At 42.4% G+C, this 22,489-nt stretch overlaps 1 protein-coding gene across 1 annotated transcript in view; it reads left to right on the forward strand.

The window, feature by feature from the left end:
- The window catches only part of GABRB2 (gamma-aminobutyric acid type A receptor subunit beta2), a 1,614,606-nt gene that overhangs the window by 81,056 nt on the left and 1,511,061 nt on the right, over nt 1–22,489 (forward strand). The window lies entirely within an intron of this gene.

Here is a 22,489-nt window from a genome sequence, read left to right on the forward strand (position 1 = left end):
TGTCCAATGGTTGTGATGGCCATCTTATTTCACATGTCAGTGTTATCCCACATGACATACACCCATATTTATCATATGCTCCACTGAGGACAGGGTTATGCAGACATAGGGTGGTATGTATGGGATGTGAGACATGTTTTGCAGGACAGCTGAGCAGTGTTGCAGTCAGCCCACTACATGTCATGGACATGTCAGATAGCACATGACATTCTGTGACATTCATAGCAAGGGTATATTCCACAGGGATGTATCCTGTGGGCTGGTCATACTCCAGCTCCAACACATTTAGAGTGTGTGCACACATATGCTCTCTGTACAGTACTGTCCATATTCCCAACATGTGTAATGCTGATATGTAGTACCTGTCCCTACAGTGGAACACACCTCCACCATTGTATTCACTGTTGTCCACACATCTGGCAATGACAGTTTGGAAGGTTTAGTGTAGGTGTTTCATATAGTCCTCAATTGTTTCACATAGGTAAACACATTGATACATTGCAGGTCTGACCATTGTCCATTAACAGGAACATCATACATTATGTGTACATGTGTTATGGCAGATAGCATGCAATTAATATGTTCCATGCATTATCAACCTGGTAAATAATAACAATCTCACCTGACACAGGCTGCTGTCGCTGCAAAATGCCAGAGGTACCTAAACAGGAGTGTCACAGCAGTAAGATCATTATCCACACCTGTGTGATAGCTGCAGGGTGTAATGTCCATGTTAGCACATAAGCCAGTACAATACACTTTACTATGGAGTATGCACATCTGTGCATACATAAAGTAGCAGACTATAGTATGTGGCATGTGTGCATACATGCCTTGCATATGATGTTACATTACATATTGTACAGTAACACTTGTAACTATGTGAAATATAGTTGTTTTTTTAAGTGCAGTAGTGACTTACCAGGCAACTCCAGGCTCGGTGGTTGAGAGACTCATTTTTACGAATTAATACCATGTGATTTATATGATGCATTTTATTGGTTGACCATTTATTGTATAGAGTATTTAAATAGTTGGTTTATATGAAACGTATAAGATCTGACGAAGTGGTTTTATCCATGAAAGCGCTTACTGAGTTTTTTAAAACATGCTTATAGTTTAAATAAGAAGTTTTTCTGCCAACATTTACTTGTTTTTCTACAGTATGCATATATATATATATGTATATATATATATATATATATATATATATATATATATATATATATATGTATATATATTGGTGTATATGTATATAGATATATATATATTATTGCATATGTTTATCTGTACCTCCATAGATGTGTAGATGTTTTTAACCTATCTATATATCTACATATATATGCAGACTGGAATATATCGACATGTCCCTACGTATCTCTCTCTCTCTCTCTCTATATATATATATATATATATATATATATATATATATATGAGCATACACCTTTAATTGGGTACATGGTGGGTGGTCCTATTTCAACACATTCCTTCCTTTTGTGTTTTAACCTGTCTGCATACATAACTGGGATAGGTACATCCCAGTTAGCTTAGTGTTGGGTTACTCTGAGGATGGAGTACATGGTTGCGGGTTCTACTCCTGGAAGATGTTATTATTTTACCTCTCAGAGAAGACACTGGTAGGGAAAGTGTGCATAACACACATTTACGCATTTGTAAGCAGGTTTGTGCATGGTCTGCATGACGTTTAGCAAAGGTTAAACCTGTGAAGCGCTTCTCCATTTACCATGTTTCAGCACCGCTTATCGTTGCACAAACCCGCTTACAACTGCTTAAGAGTGCTTTAATCCACCTGCATCCAACAGCCCTTATTCTGGCCCTCAAAATAACCTAACAGCCTTGCAGGTCTTGAACCTGGGATTATGAACACCACAGTTACTGACTTTACCACTAAGGCATCTGAGATATGTACACATATTATGGTGTTTAGAATATACATTGTACTACTGACAATCCTCACTACTGAAAACAAATGTGACAGTCAGTTGGTGTACATTTGTCTGATACATGTTAATGTTCATATGTTTGTGAAATTAGGTGTTGCAATGTGACATGACAGGGTGTATTATGAATGAGAAAGGTTCTTGCTTTGTGTTCTTTATATTGTCCCCATACTCCATGTATACCCCTCCAGTTCACTTATTGGACATCCAACCCAGGCCCTCCTTGATGCATGATTGCATTACCCATCATTTCTCCCCCACCCCATTCTTCACATACACAACAACCACCCCTTCTATGGTGAATTAGGTTAATATTCATTGTTATAATACCAGAGCTGCATGTGTTTTGTGTACATTCCAATTCCTTTGGAGTGCTTCTGTGTCAGGAAATGTGTGTTCATAGCTGTTCATATATATGGCTATTGATGTAACTGTATAATATATATATATATATATATATATATATATATATATGTATATGTGCAGACATCACTGACGTGTGTATATATATATATATATATATATATATATATATATATATATATATATAGATAAATATTTCATATTAGTTTGTAACAGTAATGCATATGTAGACTGGAATGTGTTGGTTCACAAACTACAGTACATTACAATGTACTGTACATATATACACAAAGTGACTGTCCCATTTGTGATCATTACAGTGAAATGCATATGGTATAAGGTGTAGTCTGAAGACCGTCAAACATGCACACACCTGGAATGGCTTAGTGGTAAGTCCCATGACTGTAGTGTGCATGGTCAAGGGTTCAACACCTGCTATGCTTTACAAATGTTTTTTACTGCAGAATAAGGCTCAATTAAACAGTTGTAAGTATGTTTAAAAGTGTTTGTGTGACATTATAGCAGCGGTTAAACACAGTTAAACAAACTTTGTAACGTATAGCCTGTGCGCGCAAACACGGCCACGGCCACTAACTTCTCAGGAAATATACATGTCAGTGAAGTAACATCTCACTATGTGCTGACATAACATTACATTCTCTGTTGACTGTACTCTCCAGCACACTTGGGTTTATATGGGTGTTTCATAGGTTCATAGGTTCATACTAGGCTATCTGCCCTAGGGCATTTATAAGCCAATCTAGAGTGTGTTTGGCTTTTGCCACCCATTTTAAATTAATTTTGCTGTGCCCTTTTTTGGTTAGTATACTGTGCCTCTGTCTAACAGTGACACAGAAGTGATACCCGGGGTAAACCTACGATCTCTCATCCACTCATCAAGATTCCTCTTGAAGAGAGTCAATGAGGGACTCTGCCTAACCTGGACTGGGATTTTATTCCAGAGTGAAGGGAGCCTCTGGGTTATGAATCTGTCCCTCCAGCATATCCTATTTATTTCAGTGCTGAGGTTCAAGTCTCTCAAGCGCGTAGCTCGATGGGATTTGGATTTTCTGAGGTGCAGCATGTCCATTAATTCCGGGTTGGACATGGCATTATATGTCAGGCACAGATCACCTCTGAGCAGGCGGTATGCCACTGAGTAGAGCTGGAGTTTCTTTAACCGGGCAGCATATGGCATCTATTTGAGCCCTTTGGTCCTCTTGGTGAGGTACTTTTGGGGTCTTTCCAGTTGCTGCAGGTGTCTGGTAAGGTACATCCCAAAAGGGGCATTGTACTCAATTATGGGCCTGATGAGGGATGAGTAAAGAGGCAAGATGACCTCCCCTGATCTAGATGTGAATCCCTTCATGATTAGGTGGGCTATATAAAATGCTTTTCTAACCACTTTGGCCACGTGGTTGTCAAATGAGAGATTGCTATCAAGTTGGGTCCCCAGGTCCCTAATTACTTCTTCCATACTTAATGGATTACCACCTATGTGGTAATTTGTGAGCACTTTGTTTTTGCCAAAGGGGATGACTATACACTTTTTGGCATTTAGCTTGAGGCCATGGCTCTGGCACCAGTTGTCTGTTTCTATGAGGCCCTTTTGGAGGATGCTTGTGTTGGCTGGAGTGTCGATTATGGTGCCCAGTTTGCAGTCATCTGCGAACTTGGTCAGCCACTGTCCTTCCGTGTTGGTCTGTACCTCCGAGAAATATATACCGGACAAGAGAGGTCCCAGGACTGAGCCTTGTGGGACACCACTTGTAACTGGTTTGGAGTCTGACATGGCTCCAGCAATTCTAACCATGTGAGTTCTGTCCTTGAGCCAGTTTGCAACCCATCTAGTTACATAGGAGTTTATATTTAAGCTGGTGAGCTTATCTATAATGCCCGAGTGGGGTATTGTATCGAAGGCTTTTGCAAGGTCCAGGTAGGCTGTGTGGACCACCTTCCCCTCGAAAAATGGCCTTGGTGACTGTTTCAAAGAAATCAACCAGGTTTAAGAGGCAGGATCTGCCCTTAACAAAGCCGAAATGGGTAGGATCCAGTGTCTGTAGGTCCCCAATATCTCTATTTATGAGGTCCATGATGATCCTTTCCATAGCTTTGCAGACCAAGCTAGTCAGGCTTATGGGGAGATAGTTTCCAGGATCTGTTGAGGCACCACCTTTGTGGAGAGGGACCACTGTTGCTGTACTCCACTCTTTGGGTACATATTCTGTAGTAAGGCTGAGATTGAACAGTATTTTTATGTTTGAGATTAGCTCTTCTTGGAGTTCATGTAGGACGCAGCCCGGGACACCGTCTGGTCCCATTGATGCTGTGTTTTTTGCTTTCGAGAGGGCGGCTCTTACCTGAGCATCTGAGATGTCAGGGGGGCAGCACACTGCTGGGATAGATATTTGTCCTTTTGGTGGGGAGAAGTTTGCGCTGAACCTGTCAGCTAGGATGTTGGCAATGTCTGTGGGTTCGGTGTATTTTTTGTCATTTTGGACTAATTCTGAGCATATCTGGGAATTCCCACCCAGGTTCCTGACATAACTAAAGAAAGCCTTGTGATTATCCTTAGTGTCCTGTGCAATTTTTCTCTCTAAGCTGGCCTTAGACGATTTTATGAGTGCCTGTAGTTTTTTGCTAATACTGATCAGAGATGCCTTCCCTTTTTGGGATTTTGCTCTATTATGTAGTAGCTTCCTCCTTCTATTGTATAGTTTGTTTATGGCTGGGGTCCACCAGACAGGACGTCTGCCTTTGGAGGATTGGGTCTTGGTTTTATTTGGGATTGCATGATCCACGCATTCCTGAAGGTGTTCATAGAATGCATTTATAAAGGATTCTGCATTCTGGGACATATTTTCCACAGGCCCGGGGGCTTTGAAGGATTCCTCCTCGGTTTTGAGAAGTGTGAAATTTGCTTTAGAGACGTTTTTCACTGTGGTTTTCTGGGCAGGGGGTGGGGTCAGGATGTGAATATCCAGTGAGATTACTTTATGGTCTGATCTTACCAGTGAGGGATACACTTCTGGTATGGAGCATAGAGTCCCCATGTTGGTGATGATCAGGCCCAGTATGTTTTCCCCTCTTGTGGGAGTGGTAACAAGTTGTTCCATAGCATTTGAGTTTATAAATTCTAGGAACCTTTGGGCTAGGGTGTTGGAGCTAGAGCAATGCTCCCAGTCTATGTTTGGGTAGTTGAAGTCACCCAATATAATGGTGTTTGGATAGACCTTCATATTTTTCATTGTTCTCAGGAAGGCCGAGTGGGGTTCCTGGGTTTGGGAGGGTGGTCTGTAGCAGATTATAAACTGGAAGGCAGTTTTACCCACTGTTAGTTGCACATGGATAGTCTCTGATGCCTTGTGCTGTGCCACCAACCTGGAGGTGTGGGTATCTTTGATGGATATTGATACTCCCCCTCCTTTTGTGGTTTGGTCCAAGTTTTGGGGCTGAAAAGCATGGTATGAGGTATAACCTGGTAGTGGAATATTTATTATACAGACGATTACTACCTATATATGCAAGCTGTGGTTAAGGTATACTTTTGCACATGATAAACATCCATGCTTTTATCGGGATTGTAACCTCGAATGCACAGATACTTTGCAGATGCTGTAACCATTACACTGTTGACATTAATGTTGCTTCCGCCTATTTCCTATTTAGATGATTTCTATGTGTAAGCTAGGCTAAGCAAAGGGCGGAGGCCCCCAAACTCACTGAGCTTCATGTACTCTTGAAATAACAAAAGATAACAAATATACTTACTGTGAGACAATACATTACATTTCTAACTACATTAGGCATAGCCCCTCAATGACAAACTTCAAGGGAAACGTTGTGTGAATGGGTAACAGACTATACACCCCTGGGATCATGTGTCCCAGAACCATACAGCCAGGGGGTGGGGGAGCCTGTCCAGTTTGATAGCGCGAGACCTGTTGGGGGAATTGAATGGTGTTGAATTGTCAAATTAACATGCCCTCTTTAGATCACTAAGTGCCCCAATCACCCTCCACATCCCCAGTCTTCAACTGCTTCCAGCATCTCTGCCTGGAATTGCTTCATTGGCTATGCTTGACAGAGGCTCAGTTACTTCATCAATGGTGTGGGGAAAGCCAACACACTGTAGCTATGCTTCTAATTGCCCTTGGGCAGATAGGTAGTAGGCTATCTGTGAACCTCTAATGTGCAGGCCATCACAGCCACAATATGTGAATAAACAGACCTTCAGATCACAATATACAGTGAGAAATCACCATGTAGTCAGGAAAAACTTAAGTACAGCAAGAACATACAGAACACTGATAAGTAGTCACTCCAAAAGCCTATCTTGGAAGATAGAAGACTTGTATATAGGTTTAAGGCTTTCTATTGCTTACCAGTAGGTTACCTACAGGGGAGATGAAAAACAAGCACAGATGGGGAACATGCATGCAATGATACCATACCGGCCTATGTGTCAGCCTTAGGCTTTGGAATACTGGTGCCCCCATGGTGACTTATTTAGGAGAGTCTTGAAGGTGAATACCAGCTCCGTAAACAGCACAATAGCAGATTCAATGAGGGTTATGCTTCTCAACACCAGGGGTTGTGATCACACCATGCATGCACTAACAGCACTCCTCAGGATGGCCAACATCAACATCTGTGCAGTAACTGAAATCTGTCTTAAGGCTCCTGAGAGCACACCAGCACTACCAGACTACAAACCATACCACACATTTCAGCCACAGAACATGGACTGACAGACATGGAAGGGCTGTATCCATATTCATCAGGGATGCCTACACCTCCAGGTTAGTGGGGCAGCATGATACCTCTGAGATCATCCATGTGCAGCTAACATCAGCCACAACTACAATGTAAACTGTGACCTGCTACAGACCACCCTCCATGACCCAGGACCTCCACTCCACCTACCTGGAGACATTGGAGAACATGACAGTCCTAACACACACCCTGGCATTGGTCAATGTCAACTACCATACCATTAACTGGGACACTTACTCCGGTACTCACTTCTAGGCCCAGCGCTTCCTGGAATTTATCACCTCATATGCCCTGTATCAGATGGTAACCTCCCTAACGTGGGGTGGAAGCTACTAGATGTGGTCATCACCAAAATGGGCAACAGGTGCACCATAGCAGAGGTTAACCGGTCCCTGGTTAGATATGGCCATGCACTATTCACTGTTTCCACACCCAAGCATCTCCCACACCCACGGATACCACAGTGTATACCTTTCCTATAGCTAAATTTACACTACTAGTGACAGGGATGGGGGGTTTCACAGCCCTCACGCTAAGGGGAAACACTGCTTAAGATACAGACAGATTTACAAATGCAGTCTATAAGGATCTACATGGATGTATGGATCGTGCCATCACTGGTAAACCAAGACTCACATCTCCTAGACAAGGACACCATTCTGGTGGACCTCTGCAATAAACAGGCTGTACTACAGAAGTAGGACAGCGTTCCAGACACACAGCAAATCCCATGAAGGGTAGACATCCGTGACCACTATTACTATGATACGTAGGTCCCTCATGACATCATCCAAGGCTAACATCAGCAGGAGTATACGCAAGGATTCGAAAGTTAACCACAAAGCCTTCTTTGGCTATGTCAAGGATCTATGTGGTGACACACAGATTTGCACTGTGCCAGTGAAAAATAGCACAAAATATGCTGACCGTACTGATATCGCCAACAGCCTTGCAGATACATTCAGTGCATACTTCACCCCCTAAAGAGCCCACAACACTACCCAAAAGGTACAGTATCCCACACATCAGAGATACACAGGTGGAAATGGCCCTCTCTAACAGCAGAACACAGTATCACTGGAGGCAGATGTCCCAGACTGCATCTTGCAAACTGTACAAGACAACCTGCCCCCCACCTAATTAAGATTTCCTACCTCAGCCTCTCCACAGGCTACATGCCCATACAATGGCACGTGGCAATGGTTATTCCACTCCTTCAAGGTGGAATCACAACTGACCATGGTAACTACCACACTATAAGCCTGACTAGCCTGGTCTTCAATGGTATGGTTCGCATCCTCATGGCACTCATTAACAAAGATATTGGTAACCTCCGAACATGTGACCCTACCCAGGTCAGCTTGGTTGAGTGCAGTTCATGCCTACTGAACCTGTTTGATGTCTTACATACAGTCACCAAGACATTAGATGACGGGGGATGTGGTTCACATATACTACCTGGACCTCATCAAGGCTTTTTACACCATGCCCCACTCAGGTTTTATTGATAAACACACCAGCCTGTACATACACCCATACATCACAGGTTGGGTTGCCAACGGGCTTACACACAGAACCCACATGGTACGACTAGCAGTCTCCAGGTCCAACTTGACCAGTCACGAGTGGTGTCCCGCAGGACTCAGTCCTGGGAGCCCTACTGTTTGGCATATATGTCTCAGAGGTACAGGCAAACACAGGTGGATGACGGCAGACTATGTTTGGCAATGACTGCGAATTGGGAGCCATGATCGATAGTCCAGCTGACACAGACATCCCTCAAGGGGTCTCATGGAGAATGTCACAGGGTGCCAATGACACAGCTTCCAGCCAAGTGTCACTAACTGCATGGTCATTCCATTGTGGAATTGGCACCCACATATTAACACATAAGTGGCAGCCACTCTAATACGGACGGGGTAATGGGGTATCTGGGGACTAAGGTAGATAGTGATCTCCCCTTTGACAATCATATCTCCACAGTAGTTAGGACATCCTTCTATGTAGGCCATCTGATTACTAAAGGATTCCCATCTAGACATACTGGGGTTATAGTGCCCCTTTACTCATCACTCATCAGTTCCATCATAGGGTATAATAACCCATGTGGGATGTACCTCAGAAGACACTTCCAACAGCTGAGGGGGGGGGGTCCACGAATGTACCTTGCCAAGGGGAATACTGGCCTCCAACATATAGCCTATGCAACTAGACTGAATAAACTCCTGCTTTACTCAGTGGCATCTCATTTACCCAGAGATGATCTCCACTGGCCAACACAACCATGTCGAACTTAGGCTTAATGGATATCCTCCACCTATGGGAATCCATGTCACAGTGAGTCACACACTGTAGTGAGCTGAACCTTGTCACAGCAATAACTGGAAGATGCTGGAGGGATAGCTTCCTGTCACAGACACTACCCATACTTTGGAACAGCATTCCTAACTACATTATACAGAGCCCCTCACTAACCTTGAAGAGTGGATGGGGAACAGTAGATGTACCCCAGGGATCCCACCATTGGCTCTGTTCCACAGAGGGACAGTTAATGAATCAATGGGGTGGCAAAAGCTGACACATTTTGGCTGGGCTTATGAATGGCCTCTGGCAGTTGGCCAAGTACCTACCTATGAATCTATACATGCAGTATCTGCATATGCTGATAGCTTACTTTACTGTTCAGGTGTTGAATTGCCTTGTGCCAATGGCAGTTGTGTGTGCAATAGTTGAGGGCTGTCTATGTTGGATGCACACATGGAGACTGCCTATACATGACAATTTACAGGTAGTCTTGTGTATGTGCCATCCATTTTTACTGTGTGTGCAGGTGGAGAAAGCTGTCAGTCCCTAGGTGCTTACACTCTCAGTGTGTGTACTATATGTTCCCTCTTTGTCAAGGCATGGGCATACTGGGCATGCCTCCATCTGCCTACTGAGACTGACTCAGGGTGTTCGTGGTCTGAGCACCTCTGTGCCTGTAGGGCCCTTGGGATTGGTGGTGGGCTGTGAGAGCCTTCACCATTCTGTCCCTGCTGCAGCTGTTTCTGCAGGGCCATATAGTGTAGCATAGCACACACTATGAAGATGTGGGCACATGTGCCTGGAGAGTATTGCAAGGCTCCACCAGATATGTCCAAGCTACGGAACCGTGAATTCAGCATCCCAAACACATGGTCTATGATGATCCTGGTTTGTGCATGTGCCTCATTATGGCGTTCCTGCATGGGTGTGTGTGCATTTCTGATGGGAGTCATCATCCACAGTTCCAGTGCATAGCCAGCATCCCCCAACAGTTGGCCATTTGGGATGTCTCCCTTGGCAAATAACCGATACAGCTGTGAGGCATGCCAGATGTGGGAGTCGTGATAGCTTCCAGGGCTGCCAGCACACACATCCATGATAATGCCCTGGGCATTGCACATGACCTGGCAGTTGAAGGAGGGGTATCCCTTGCAGTTTATGTAGCGCCCACCCTGCTCTCCGGGTGGTGACTTGATGTGTATGCGCATGCAGTCTATTGCACTCAGTACCTCCGGGTATTCTGCCACACAGTGGAAGAGACGCATATTGCTGGCCAACTCCTCCTGCATTCAGGGGAAGTATATGTGCTCATTGGCATGTGGTAACATGGCATCCAGGAACTGGTGTAGTACCCTGGATGCTGATGCCTGTGAGATCTCCATGATATCCCCAGTTGGTCTTTGAAAGGTACCTGTAGCTAGTATTCTCAGGCTTACACATACCTTCGTATCCACTGGGAAGGGTTCCCCTCTGTTTGTTCTGGCTCTGAGGCGTGGCCGGCACAGCTCCACAAGTTGCTGTAGGGTGTCCCTATCCACTCTGTAACATTCTACTATCTCCAGATCATGTAGCCCCTGATAGGTTACGTTGGGTCTGAACACTCTCCTCCTCCTCTGGTGCCTGAGGTGGTCATGTGCATCATCCTCCACACCACCTTCAGTCTCCAACACATGCTGGTGGATCAAAGCTATGGCAGCCCCTAACATATACATAATAAAAGTTCTCCGCCTGTATACACCACTGGTGCAGAGTGTATGGGAATACACAAATGTGTGTTAGGTGCTTTCACACTTTATAGTATTGTGCTATGGATGCTGCTGGTATCAGTGGGTGTGTATGAGCTATTCCAGCTGCAGCGTGTTTTCATTATGGGTTTTGCAATGAGTACTGCAAGTGCGGGGCATTTACTGTGGAGAACTACTTGCCTGCCTTGATTAATCTGTTGCCCTTTAATTCACTTTTAGACCTGGATCCCCTCCCATTATCAGACATGCATTCACCTGCTGTCTTTCTTGTTTTGTACTTTCCCTACCCAGTCATGGCAAAATGTGCCTTGTAGCTGATATACTGCATAACGGCTTTGTTCTCCTTTGACACTACTGTTTTCTTTGCAGTACAGCCCCTCCCCTTCCCTGTTCTGCAGGTAGCTGCTTGCAGCCTTGTTAGCTGTTGTCAATGGCCCACTGTAGGCTCCTAGGTGTTAATTAGTCATTTGTACTCCAATTTCACTGCTGTAGCATTTCCTTATTTCTTTCCTATATCCTTCCTGTTTCAGCTGCAGTGCGTGCCGCGCATACCCATTTACTGTGTTTACGAGCGTTTTCATCTCCGTTCACAAGCATACTGGGATACCTTGTGTAGTCTCAGCTAAGCATAGCTATGGCCAATTCGACACACCCTTATCCTGCAGCTTTGCCTACTTAGGGGCAGACCGGTTTAGCAATGCTCCAATGTGCTTACAGCAATGGCAACACACCCCTCTCTTGATGTCATCTTTATCTCAAGGGTACACCTCGGTGTTATAACGCTACACTGTGAGGTGCATCCTTACACCAGCGGGGAATCTGCGATTCACTATTACTTCTCTCATTTGCATGGCATTGCCTTCTAATTCCAAGCTACTGTGCATAACACTGTCACTGCCCCTTAGCAACCCTTGCGCCATAAGTATGGTGTAGCATGTCTGCCATTGACTATTATGAAGAAATCATGATATGTGTTTCATTGCGGTTTTATTTTATATTTTTATACATTCCTTGTGATCCCCTTTGAGCACTGCTGCCCTGCGCTTCCACGTCGCGATAGTGTGACCATATATAGTAAATGTTAATTTTATATTTTGTACAAGTTTTTTTTTTATGCCAATGGCTATATATTTAGCCATTGGCATATATTAATAATATAATACATGTGTTTGGTTGGTTGTCATGGCACCGATTTTATGTTTGTAAAAATGTAAACCGTTTTATACGGTTTACATTTCTGCATGCTTACACTATGCCTGCTCCATTTCCTGAATCACTACATACCTTCATTTGCATGCTACACTGCTGCACATGGGGTAATTAACATACAAGGCTCGGGAGTTGTGCGGGCGTAGCGTACACAGGTAGTGCACGTGGAAACAGCTCGTACCTCAATCGCTCGGTGGCCATCTTTGGTGTTAGAACACTGAAGCTACGCCTGCACCTGTTGCAAGCTTCATGAATCCTGGGGTTAGTCTTCTAGCATTGAGTAGCATTACCCTTAATTGTTGCTTGCCTGTTCCTGTTACGGTGGTGAATTTGTCATTTGAACCTTGCCTAAAAAAGGCACTATAAGGGCGGCAAGAACCTTAGCCAGTATCCGGAATCCCAGGGGTGTCTGGTGTAGGCCATCTCTGGCAAAGCATCGTGGTCTGTCGACCATGTCATCCCAGGCAGACAGATACTGGATCCCTTTAGAATGACACCAGAAGCTTAGCCAATTGTTGAAGTCAATCATTTTGTCCTTGTACTGCGGTATCATTCTGGGTGATGGCAGAATGGCACTCAGGGCTAGGGTCAAACCTGCCTAGGCTACAAGATCGGAGACCTCTTCCATGTCTCTTTTCATGTAGTCCAGGCAGGTATGTCTCAGGTCGTTCACACCAACATTGACAATGACAGAGTGACAGAGTCATATTTGTACTTGTTGTGGAGTGACCTTGCTAATTCTATTTTCTAAGTGTGTGAGCTATCTGTGCAAACATTTTTTTGAGAGTTTATTTTTTTTTTTTAACCACAACTAACGTGGACTTACCAAAAGCCATAGTGGAATCTAAGGTGCGAACTAAGCAAAAGCTTTTGCAGTTGTAGCATCAGCTAGTGGGACTGGACAATTAATTTGTTACCTCTTGAATTGTTTTTAAAACTAACAATCTAAGTAAGAAGAGTGTTAGAAATTCCTTCTTGGTGGTATTTGAATCATGTTCCACACAGGAGAACTGGAACAAACTGAAATGAGTTAAAATCTTTTCTTCCCAACTGACTGGGAAAACATTAAAAACCTGAATTGTCATGGATGGGAAAGATTGCACTGACTATAAGAAGTATTCAAAAGTCACTGTTGCCTAATTCTTGGATAATGTCTGAGGTGTAAGCAGTAACAATTTACAACTGCGCTTTCAATGCCGGCAGACCAGTTATAGTGCAGACGCATGATTTAAAACATGTTGGCTACTAACAATAATAATATAAAAGAGTATGTTTCAAATTTGTCCACTGCTAGAAATTCAAAGGGCATTATTACCTAACGATGTGTGTGTGTGTGTGTGTGTGTGTGTGTGTGTGTGTGTGTCAAAATGACTCTGACAAAATAGTAATTTTAGTAGAATGCTTATTTAATAAATTCTTTAAGAACAAATTGTCTATTTCTAGGCACAAAATTGTATTAACTCTGACAAGACAGTGACTTTAGCAGAATGCTTATTTATTGACATATTGTTTAAAATTTAATTGCCTTCTTCTACGTACAAAATTGAAGTAAGCAATGTTCATTTTCTGAGCAAAGCCTATTTAGAACGAAATGTATCTGTTTTAGATGTGTTCAGTGGGACATATTGCCATATTTCCTACCACTGATAGTGAAGAGAATATCAGTATTAAACATGTCAAAACCGATATGTATGCAACAAATGAAACTGTTCTTATGAAACATGATAAAACTGAAGTTAAACATTTAATAAGCATTATGTTATTGTGTTACAAGTTGTTTCAGGTTTCAACTTTCTGTTACTTAAAAAGTTAACTTGAGTGTTTCACCCATTACACACAGAGCTTTCTGAGGAGGAGCACCTGATCTGTGATATATAGCAATAAGTAGCCTGTTTTGTTTTGCTTATTTTTAGTATTTATTGCTTATTCTAGATATTTATAGCAATTGTATTGTATACTGCATACTTATACTGTATTTCATAGCTATTGGCTCACTGCTGGTTTTCTGCTGTGATAAACATTTCTGTAGTGTTTTCTGCCTAAAATAGTTTAGGTCGTAGCTGTAATATTGTCAGTATTCCTGATTGTGTTTGTGATAAACATTTCTGTAGTGTTTTCTGCCTGCTGACCTTGCAGTTGCCCGCCCCTACTCTAAATTTAATCTTGGACACTCCTCCCAGTCTAGAATCATTAGCTCATTCTACCTAATACAGAGAGAACATCTGAGAAGGCCAACCCACTTATTTTCTTTCCTCCTTTCTCCCTTTCTTTAAAAAAAAAAAAATTGCCTGAATCTCCTTGTGTTCTGACTGTGCTTCTCAAACATTTGAAAATATAGAGTATATTTTAGTGCATTTATTAAAACTGTATTTGCCTTATTATTGCTACAACTCAAGTGCTCTAGGTTGCACTGCATCTGAATTGTTTTATCGTTGTTTTAGCTGCTTTTCTGTATATGTAGACTAGCTACTTATTCTACTGTATTACTGCCTCTTAAATTGTTTTTCAGTTGTGCACTTGTCTTGCTTCATTTAAAAAGTTTTAAATTGCTAATTTTGTACAGTTTTAATTGCATTTACTGTTTAGGGCTACACACTCAAGTGTATTAGCCTTTTCTGTGTTTATTTATTGTATTATTGCATTGTTTAGCCTGTTTTAACCAAAAAAAGAATACTATCTTGTTTGCTTGTTTCCTGCTTTTCCTAGCTAGTATAGTCCAGATCCCAGGTTTTGCTGGTTTCAGGGCTTTATTTTCTGTGTTCAGAGCTATCCAGACCTTGCTGTGGTAGAGGGAAGTCCTACTGCTTACCAGTGGGAGTGGTGAGCATTGTACTGCCTATCCAACGCTAGAGGAGTGGTTTCCAGCTCTGAAATTTTAGTTTTATTAGCCATTTGGGGCTGATTTCTATCCCTTTCAACTTTCTGGTTAAAAACGTGTGTGTTTGCACATTTTTCACATCATGCAGCATTGCTCTTCAAAATTTCCCTTAGAGCTAGCTGGTTTCTCAGTAGTAGCACTAAAATCTGAACCCCTGTGACTAGCACTTGCTCTACAACCGGCTGGAAAGCACTAGGAAGCCTTAAACTGATACAAGCACTTGACTCTTCTTGTTAATAAGGAGAAATTAATCATAGGCTCTAAACAGCCTATAATTGCAAAGTACCTTGCAAAGGCAAGGGAAAACAGCTCTTGTACTTTATAAAAAAAACACCTAAACAGGCATGTCCAAAGGTCAGCATTCCAGTGATTTCTCTTGTCCACCTGGTGAATCTGGGCATACTGGGTCAATGCAGCAACTGCCTCATGTAAACAGGCAACCCTGTCCTCCTACTACCCAACACTACAACCTGCAAGAGATGCACTTACATAGCCAAACTGGAAGCAAAGCTCTCTCCATCCAAGATTGTGCTAGACAGTCAAGAGGAGAAGGTTAACACCAGCACTACACATCAAGCAACACATAGCCCTTCAAAACCCACACCACCAATACCCTCACATAGCAACACTAAACCCTCATATGCGGGGGCCCTTAACAGTAACCTGCCCAAGCAACAAGGACCTCTGAAGTTGAAAAGCAAACACCAATGACAAAGTCTCACATAGCTCACAACACCAGTGTGCCACCCAACAACAGCCCCTAAGGCAAGACAACGTATCCAACACTTTAGTCATAGGTGACTCTATAGTCAGGCACACTGATGTCCCACTCAGCAGGCTGAACAAGGAGAAAATTGCAGTCAGCTGCCTGTTGGGTGCCAGGATCCGCCACATAACGCATGCACCCAAGTCACTCCACAACAAGTACAAATATAACTCTGTCATTGTCCATGTTGGAGTGAATGACTTGAGACGTACCTCCCTGGACTAGATGAAAAGAGACATGGAAGAGCTCTTGGATCATGTGGCCCAGGCAGGTATGACCCTAGCCCTGAGAAGCATCCTGCCTTCTCCCAGAATGATACCACAGTATAAGGACAAAATGATTGACTTCAACAATTGGCTAAGCTTTTGGTGTCATACAAAGGAGATCCAGTATCTGTCTGCCTGGGATGACATGATCAACAAACTACGTTGCTTTGCCAGAGAAGGTCTGCACCTGTCGCCCCAGGAGTTCAGGTTACTGGCTAAAGCTCTTGCCACCCCTATAGTGCCTTTTTTAAGCAAGGTTCAAAGGACAAAACTAATAGTATGTATTAAAAGTTGAACTGCCACAGTAGAAGGAAAATTCTTTATTGCAAGGACAAAGTGAGCACTTTCACGACCTTCCAGGTCGCTTCATCAGACTTGATGGCATGGGATGTTTTATCAAGTCTGATGAAGTGACCTGGAAGGTTGTGAAAGTGCTCACTTTGTCCTTGCAATAAAGAATTTTCCTTCCACTGTGGTAGTTTGACTTTTTATACTTACTATTGGCTCTGAGGTGAAGACTGAGCTGTTAATCTGGTAAACAGAATGAACTCTGCCATGACAGCTTGCCAAAGTAAAAAACAAAGCATTTATTGAACTGAAAATTTTAAGCGCTTTTCATTTGCCTGATAAGCAAACTTCTTCAGAAACAGTGTAATGATTTTAAAAACCTGTATAAATAGGCTCAGGTGAGCACTTTAACCAATCCTGTTAAAACATAGCTCACACCTTACTTACTTAAAGGCATACAGTTAAAAAGTAAATACTGTTGTAAAAAATGTGTATCATCATTCTGCTAAGGTTAAATATATTAACATAGATGTAAAATAATAATAGAAATAAAAATAATAAAATGAAAATAAAGCAGTCTACCAGCTCATGAATGAAACATATACTATTTTATATATACATTTTTTACAACAGTATTTACTTTTTAACTGTATGCCTTTAAGTAAGTAAGGTGTGAGCTATGTTTTAACAGGATTGGTTAAAGTGCTCACCTGAGCCTATTTACACAGGTTTTTAAAATCATTACACTGTTTCTAAAGAAGTTTGCTTATCAGGCAAACGAAAAGTGCTTAAAATTTTCAGTTCAATAAATGCTTTGTTTTTTACTTTGGCAAGCTGTCGTGGCAGAGTTTACTCTGTTTATCGTTTAGTGTGCTTCAATAGTTTATCTGCTCATCTGGTACCTGTATTTTTGTCTTTCTCTTCAAAGGACAAAACCACCACTGTAACAGATACAAACATGCAAAATCTGAAGGTATTGCTACTCAATGCTAGAAGTCTAAACCTCAAAATGCACTTTCTCGAGGCACTCCTAAATATGGAGAACATCGATATCTGTGCAGTAACTGAGACCTGGTTCAAGGCTCCAGAGTGCACACCTGCAATACCAGGCTACAACTCTTACCACACTTTTCAGCCACCAAACCGTGGCCGAAACACTAAAGGTGGAGGAGAGTCCATATTCACCAAGGACATTCACACCTCCAGGCTAGTTGCCGAACACAATGCATCTGAAATTCTCCAGGTGCAACTAACACTAGGTAAGACTGCAATCCAAATTGCAGCTTGCTACAAATCCCCCACCATGCCTCAAGATTCTCACTACACCTTTCTTAACATACTGGAAGTTATTAAGATACAACCAAACACCCTAATATTGGGCGATTTCAACTACCCTGTCATTAACTGGGAAAACTGCTCGGGTACCAACACCTTTTCCCAACGGTTCTTGGAATTCATAAATTCCAACGCCCTGGATCAACAAATCCATTGTCCCACCAGGGGCTCCAATATCCTAGACCTGGTCATTACCAACATGGGAGATAGATGCTCCACACCAGTGGTCACCCCCTCATTGGTCAGGTCTGACCGTAAGCTAATCACCCTTGACATTCACATCCCACCCCCAGCCCCCAGTAAGGAATCTTCTGTAAAAAAACTTCTCCAAAGCCAACTTCATGCTACTCAAATCAGAAGTGACAAACTTCATGACACCTGTGCAGATGGGAGCTGAAAGTTCGAGTGCTGAATCCTACATTAAGGCACTGCATGAACACATCCACTCGTACATGAATCGTGCCATCCCAAATAGAACTAAGATGCTCTCCTCCAAAAAAGGAAGCCAATCTGGTGGTCCTCTGCCATAAACAAACTATACAACAGAATTCAGAAACTGTTGCAGAAAAGTGGAAAATCCCAGGATTCAAAAAACTCCCTTACCAACCTCAGTAAGAAGCTGAGATCCCTCATAAAATCCTCTAAAGCTAGTTACAAAAATAAAATTGCCAAAGATTCCAAAGACAACCACAAGGCATTCTATGGTTATGTCAAGAATCTAAATGGCAATACTCAGATCTGCTCCGAGCTACAACAGAATGGCAGTAAATATACTGATCCCAAGGATATTGCAAATATCCTCACAGATCAATTTAGTGACAACTTAACCCCACTCTCACCCACTAAGGGGCCCATCTCAATACCAAAAGATTGCCAAATTCTGGTAATCATGGCCACACAGGTAGAAACCACACTACAAAGGTCAGAATACAGCATCCATGGGACCAGATGACATCCCAGGCTGTGTACTACATGATCTACAAAATGAACTGGCACCTCAGCTAAGTGTCATGTTTAGTCATAGCCTCACCTCAGGCTTCATGCCCACTGAGTGGCACACAGCTACAGTTATCCCACTCCACAAGGGGGGGATCCACCTTGGGTCCCAGGAACTACTGTCCCATCAGTTAGATGAGCCTGATCTGCAAGGGCATGGAACGCATTATCATGGAACTTATAAACAAAGACATTGGCCACCTTCAAACACTGGACCCCACCCAGTTTGGGTTTGTGAAGGGTCGATCTTGTCTCTTGAACCTGATTGACTTCTTCGAATCAGTCTCCAGAGCTGTGGACGAGGGTAAGGAGGTCCACACAGCCTATCTGGACCTCACCAAGGACTTCAACACCATCACCCACTCTGGAATCATAGATAAACTTACTAAGCTGAGCATAAATCCCTACATCACTCGATGGATTGCCAACTGGCTTACTGACAAAACCCAGACTGTAAAAGTAGCCAGCTCCAAATCCATCTCCAGACAAGTGACAAGTGGAGTACCTCAGGGTTCAGTTCTGGGGCTGCTCTTGTTTGACATCTACTTCTCTGAAGTACAGGCCAACGCTAAGGGACTCTGACTAACAAAGTTCGCAGATGACTGCAAACTGGGAGCCATTATTGAATCCCCAAATGATGTGGATATTCTACAAAAGGGCCTTACAGAAACAGATGCTTGGTGCCAGAGCCATGGGCACAAGCTTAATGCCAAAAAATGTATAGTTATCCCCTTTTGGAAAAAACATGTACCCATGAATTAGCACATAGGTGGCAGCACACTAAACACTAAAAGTGTGATGAGAGACTTGGGGAAACAGGTGAACAGTGGTCTCACCTTTGATAACCACATCGCCACAACAGTCAGGAAATCCTTCTATGTGGCACACCTCATCACTAAGGGCTTTTCATCCAGAAAAAAGGAGGTCATTGTCCCACTGTACTCATCCCTAGATCCAATATAGAGTACAACACCCCATTTGGTATGTACCTTACAAGACATCTGCAACAGCTGGAAAGTCTACAGAAATACCTCACTAAAAGAATCACAGGCCTAAAGCAGATGCCCTATGCTGACTGTCTAAAAAAGAAACTCCAGCTATACTCTGTGGCGTATCGTCTACTCAGAGGCGATCTCTGCTTAACATACAAGGCTATGTCAAACCCTGAGCTGCTGGACATGCTCCACTTAAAGAAATTCCAATCCCTTAGAGCCACACGCTCCAGGGATCTAAACCTTGTCATAACAATGAACAAAACATGCTGGAGGGATAGATTTCTGACCCAGAGACTCCCCATACTCTGGAATAGACTGCCCATACATGTCAAGCAGAGCGCCTCCTTGGCCCTCTTCAAAAGGAACCTTGACGATTGGATGGGAGATAGGAATTTTACCCTGGGGATCATGTCAGTCACCCTGCTAGACAGGGGTCCAGGGAAGTAAATATTGTGGGAAGAAATATCCAGGGAATTGTTATGTCTGGGTTTGTATAGCCTAGTACCAACCTATGAGAGAAGTTCTTGCTTTACTAGGTTCTAGAGGCATGATTAAATTTTGTAAAATGTTCCTGTGTCTGTAAGCATAAGACAAATAATTACAAAGTGGACATGTGTTTATGTTGTCAAAAACATTTTTTTTTTTTTGTGAACGGTTCTGGAAAAAATCTATGCATCATGTAGATCTGGCTTCTGAAGTGACTGAGGATGTTGTAACAGTAAGTGATTCTCTCCAGGTTAATGCACTGTGTAAAATATTGGTTGAGGGAGGTTCTATAGACAGTGTTTCAGGCTGATACTTTTAAAAAGGATGAGTTAAAGCAAAGGCTTGGTATACCCATTCGGTATAAGAAATGGGTGGGTGGCGCAAGACAGAATCAAAACAAGAAGAGTGAAGTAACAGAGAAACTACAAAAAATGACTATAAGAGCTAAAGGTGAGCTGATGGAGGACTCTGAAGTAAAAATCAGCACAAGACAGGTGCCTTGAGAGAGGCTTGCAAATAATGTTAGTACAGAAACTGAGAGGAAAAGGAAATACCAAGGAAAACACCTAAACAAAGATTGCCAGACTAAAGAACTAAACTTCTAGAGTACTAAAAATCATAATGGGAAGATGATACTTCAGCAAGAGGTAATATAAATAATGCTGTTGGGAGAGATAGTAAGCAAGATGTTCCAAAATATTATGTAAGAACAAAGGAGCTAAAGCCTTTCACAGAAGGGAGCAGATAATATGTGGAGAATGAAGGGAAATGTGGAGTTACCCTAATTAGAAAAAAGTGGGGAGAGGAGGAACCACAGGCTATAGATAGCATGGGTCAGCTAGCCCTGGATATTTGAAAATGTTTTTTCACCAGGAGGGTTCTAGACCCATGGAATGGATTGACAAAATAGTTAGCACAAATGGAATTCACTGGCACATTTAATAGGCTATGTGAAAATTTGAGAGAGGTTGGTCAAGAAGAGATACCATGAAGGTGGAATGTTAAATGCAGTTCAAGGTCAGCATAGATAAAATGTGTCTTTCTACCACCATGGAAATGATTGAAGCCAGTTGCCAAAAATTCTTGCATCCACTTGCAGTACCATACCCTGTTAGGATTCCATGTCATTTAACTTTTCAACTTTAAACAAACTATTAGGCAAGCCTCATCTATGTTCACTGGCCTCTGTTATTATATTTTTGAGCATAAAGTATCTCATTATTCACTGACATTTGGTCCCTAACTTTTCCCTTCTCATTTTGCCTCTCTTTTTTTTTTTTTTGAGTTTCTCACATAGTGTGGTGCTGTTAGCAACGTAATTAAATACAGTCAGAAATCATGTACTGTTCAATGCAAATACTCATGCACACTACCTCATTCGATAACTTTTGACTCATTTCCACTATCTGGGCTCATTTGTAGTCACGTGTCAAATGTTTTCTCATGCAGCTGTAGTCTTCTTTGTTGGTGTCTGATAAAACTGGGAAGAGGCAAAGTGCCATCCCCACTACAGCAAAAATGCAACTACAAATCAGTGAACAGATAACTTTGAAATTGTGTTATTTTGGAGTTCTATCCCTTCTCTAAGGCCCAGTCATCCAGAGTTAGTGGATGTAAGTTGTATAGGCATGGTACACAGCCTCCATTGTTGGGTTGAAGGGTTGAATTCTTGCTGAACACAGTTTTATAGGTACAGCAGTTATTTTCATAGTTTACTTTTTATTAATGAAGTGCAGATCATTTTCTGTGTTGAATCACAGTATTCGGTCTCACATCTTTTTTGATAGAGAAGCATCTTTTCCCCCCTAAGTCCTGATATTTATTGCATTACCACTTTTTATGCTTATTCTTTTCACATTGTTTCCATTCCATACTTCAGAACTTCTTTCCTTCTTTGACCTTTGCCTTAGGAAATATTGCTTCTAGCTTTTATATCTATATCTGACTATTTTCAGACTGTCTACAAGATCTTCCTTGAACATATTTGCTCTGTTTCTAGAGGCCCAGATGATATAATTACCCATACTGTTTTCTTCCAAGTTGAAACACTGCATCTTTACTTCTTTTCACTTTTTTCTCTTTTTATCTCAATATCAGGTGAGGTCCTGCCTTCATTCTCTA

This window comes from Protopterus annectens, chromosome 4.part0 (assembly GCF_019279795.1).
Source record: "Protopterus annectens isolate FY-2018-M chromosome 4.part0, PAN1.0, whole genome shotgun sequence".
Lineage (NCBI taxonomy): Eukaryota > Metazoa > Chordata > Ceratodontiformes > Protopteridae > Protopterus > Protopterus annectens.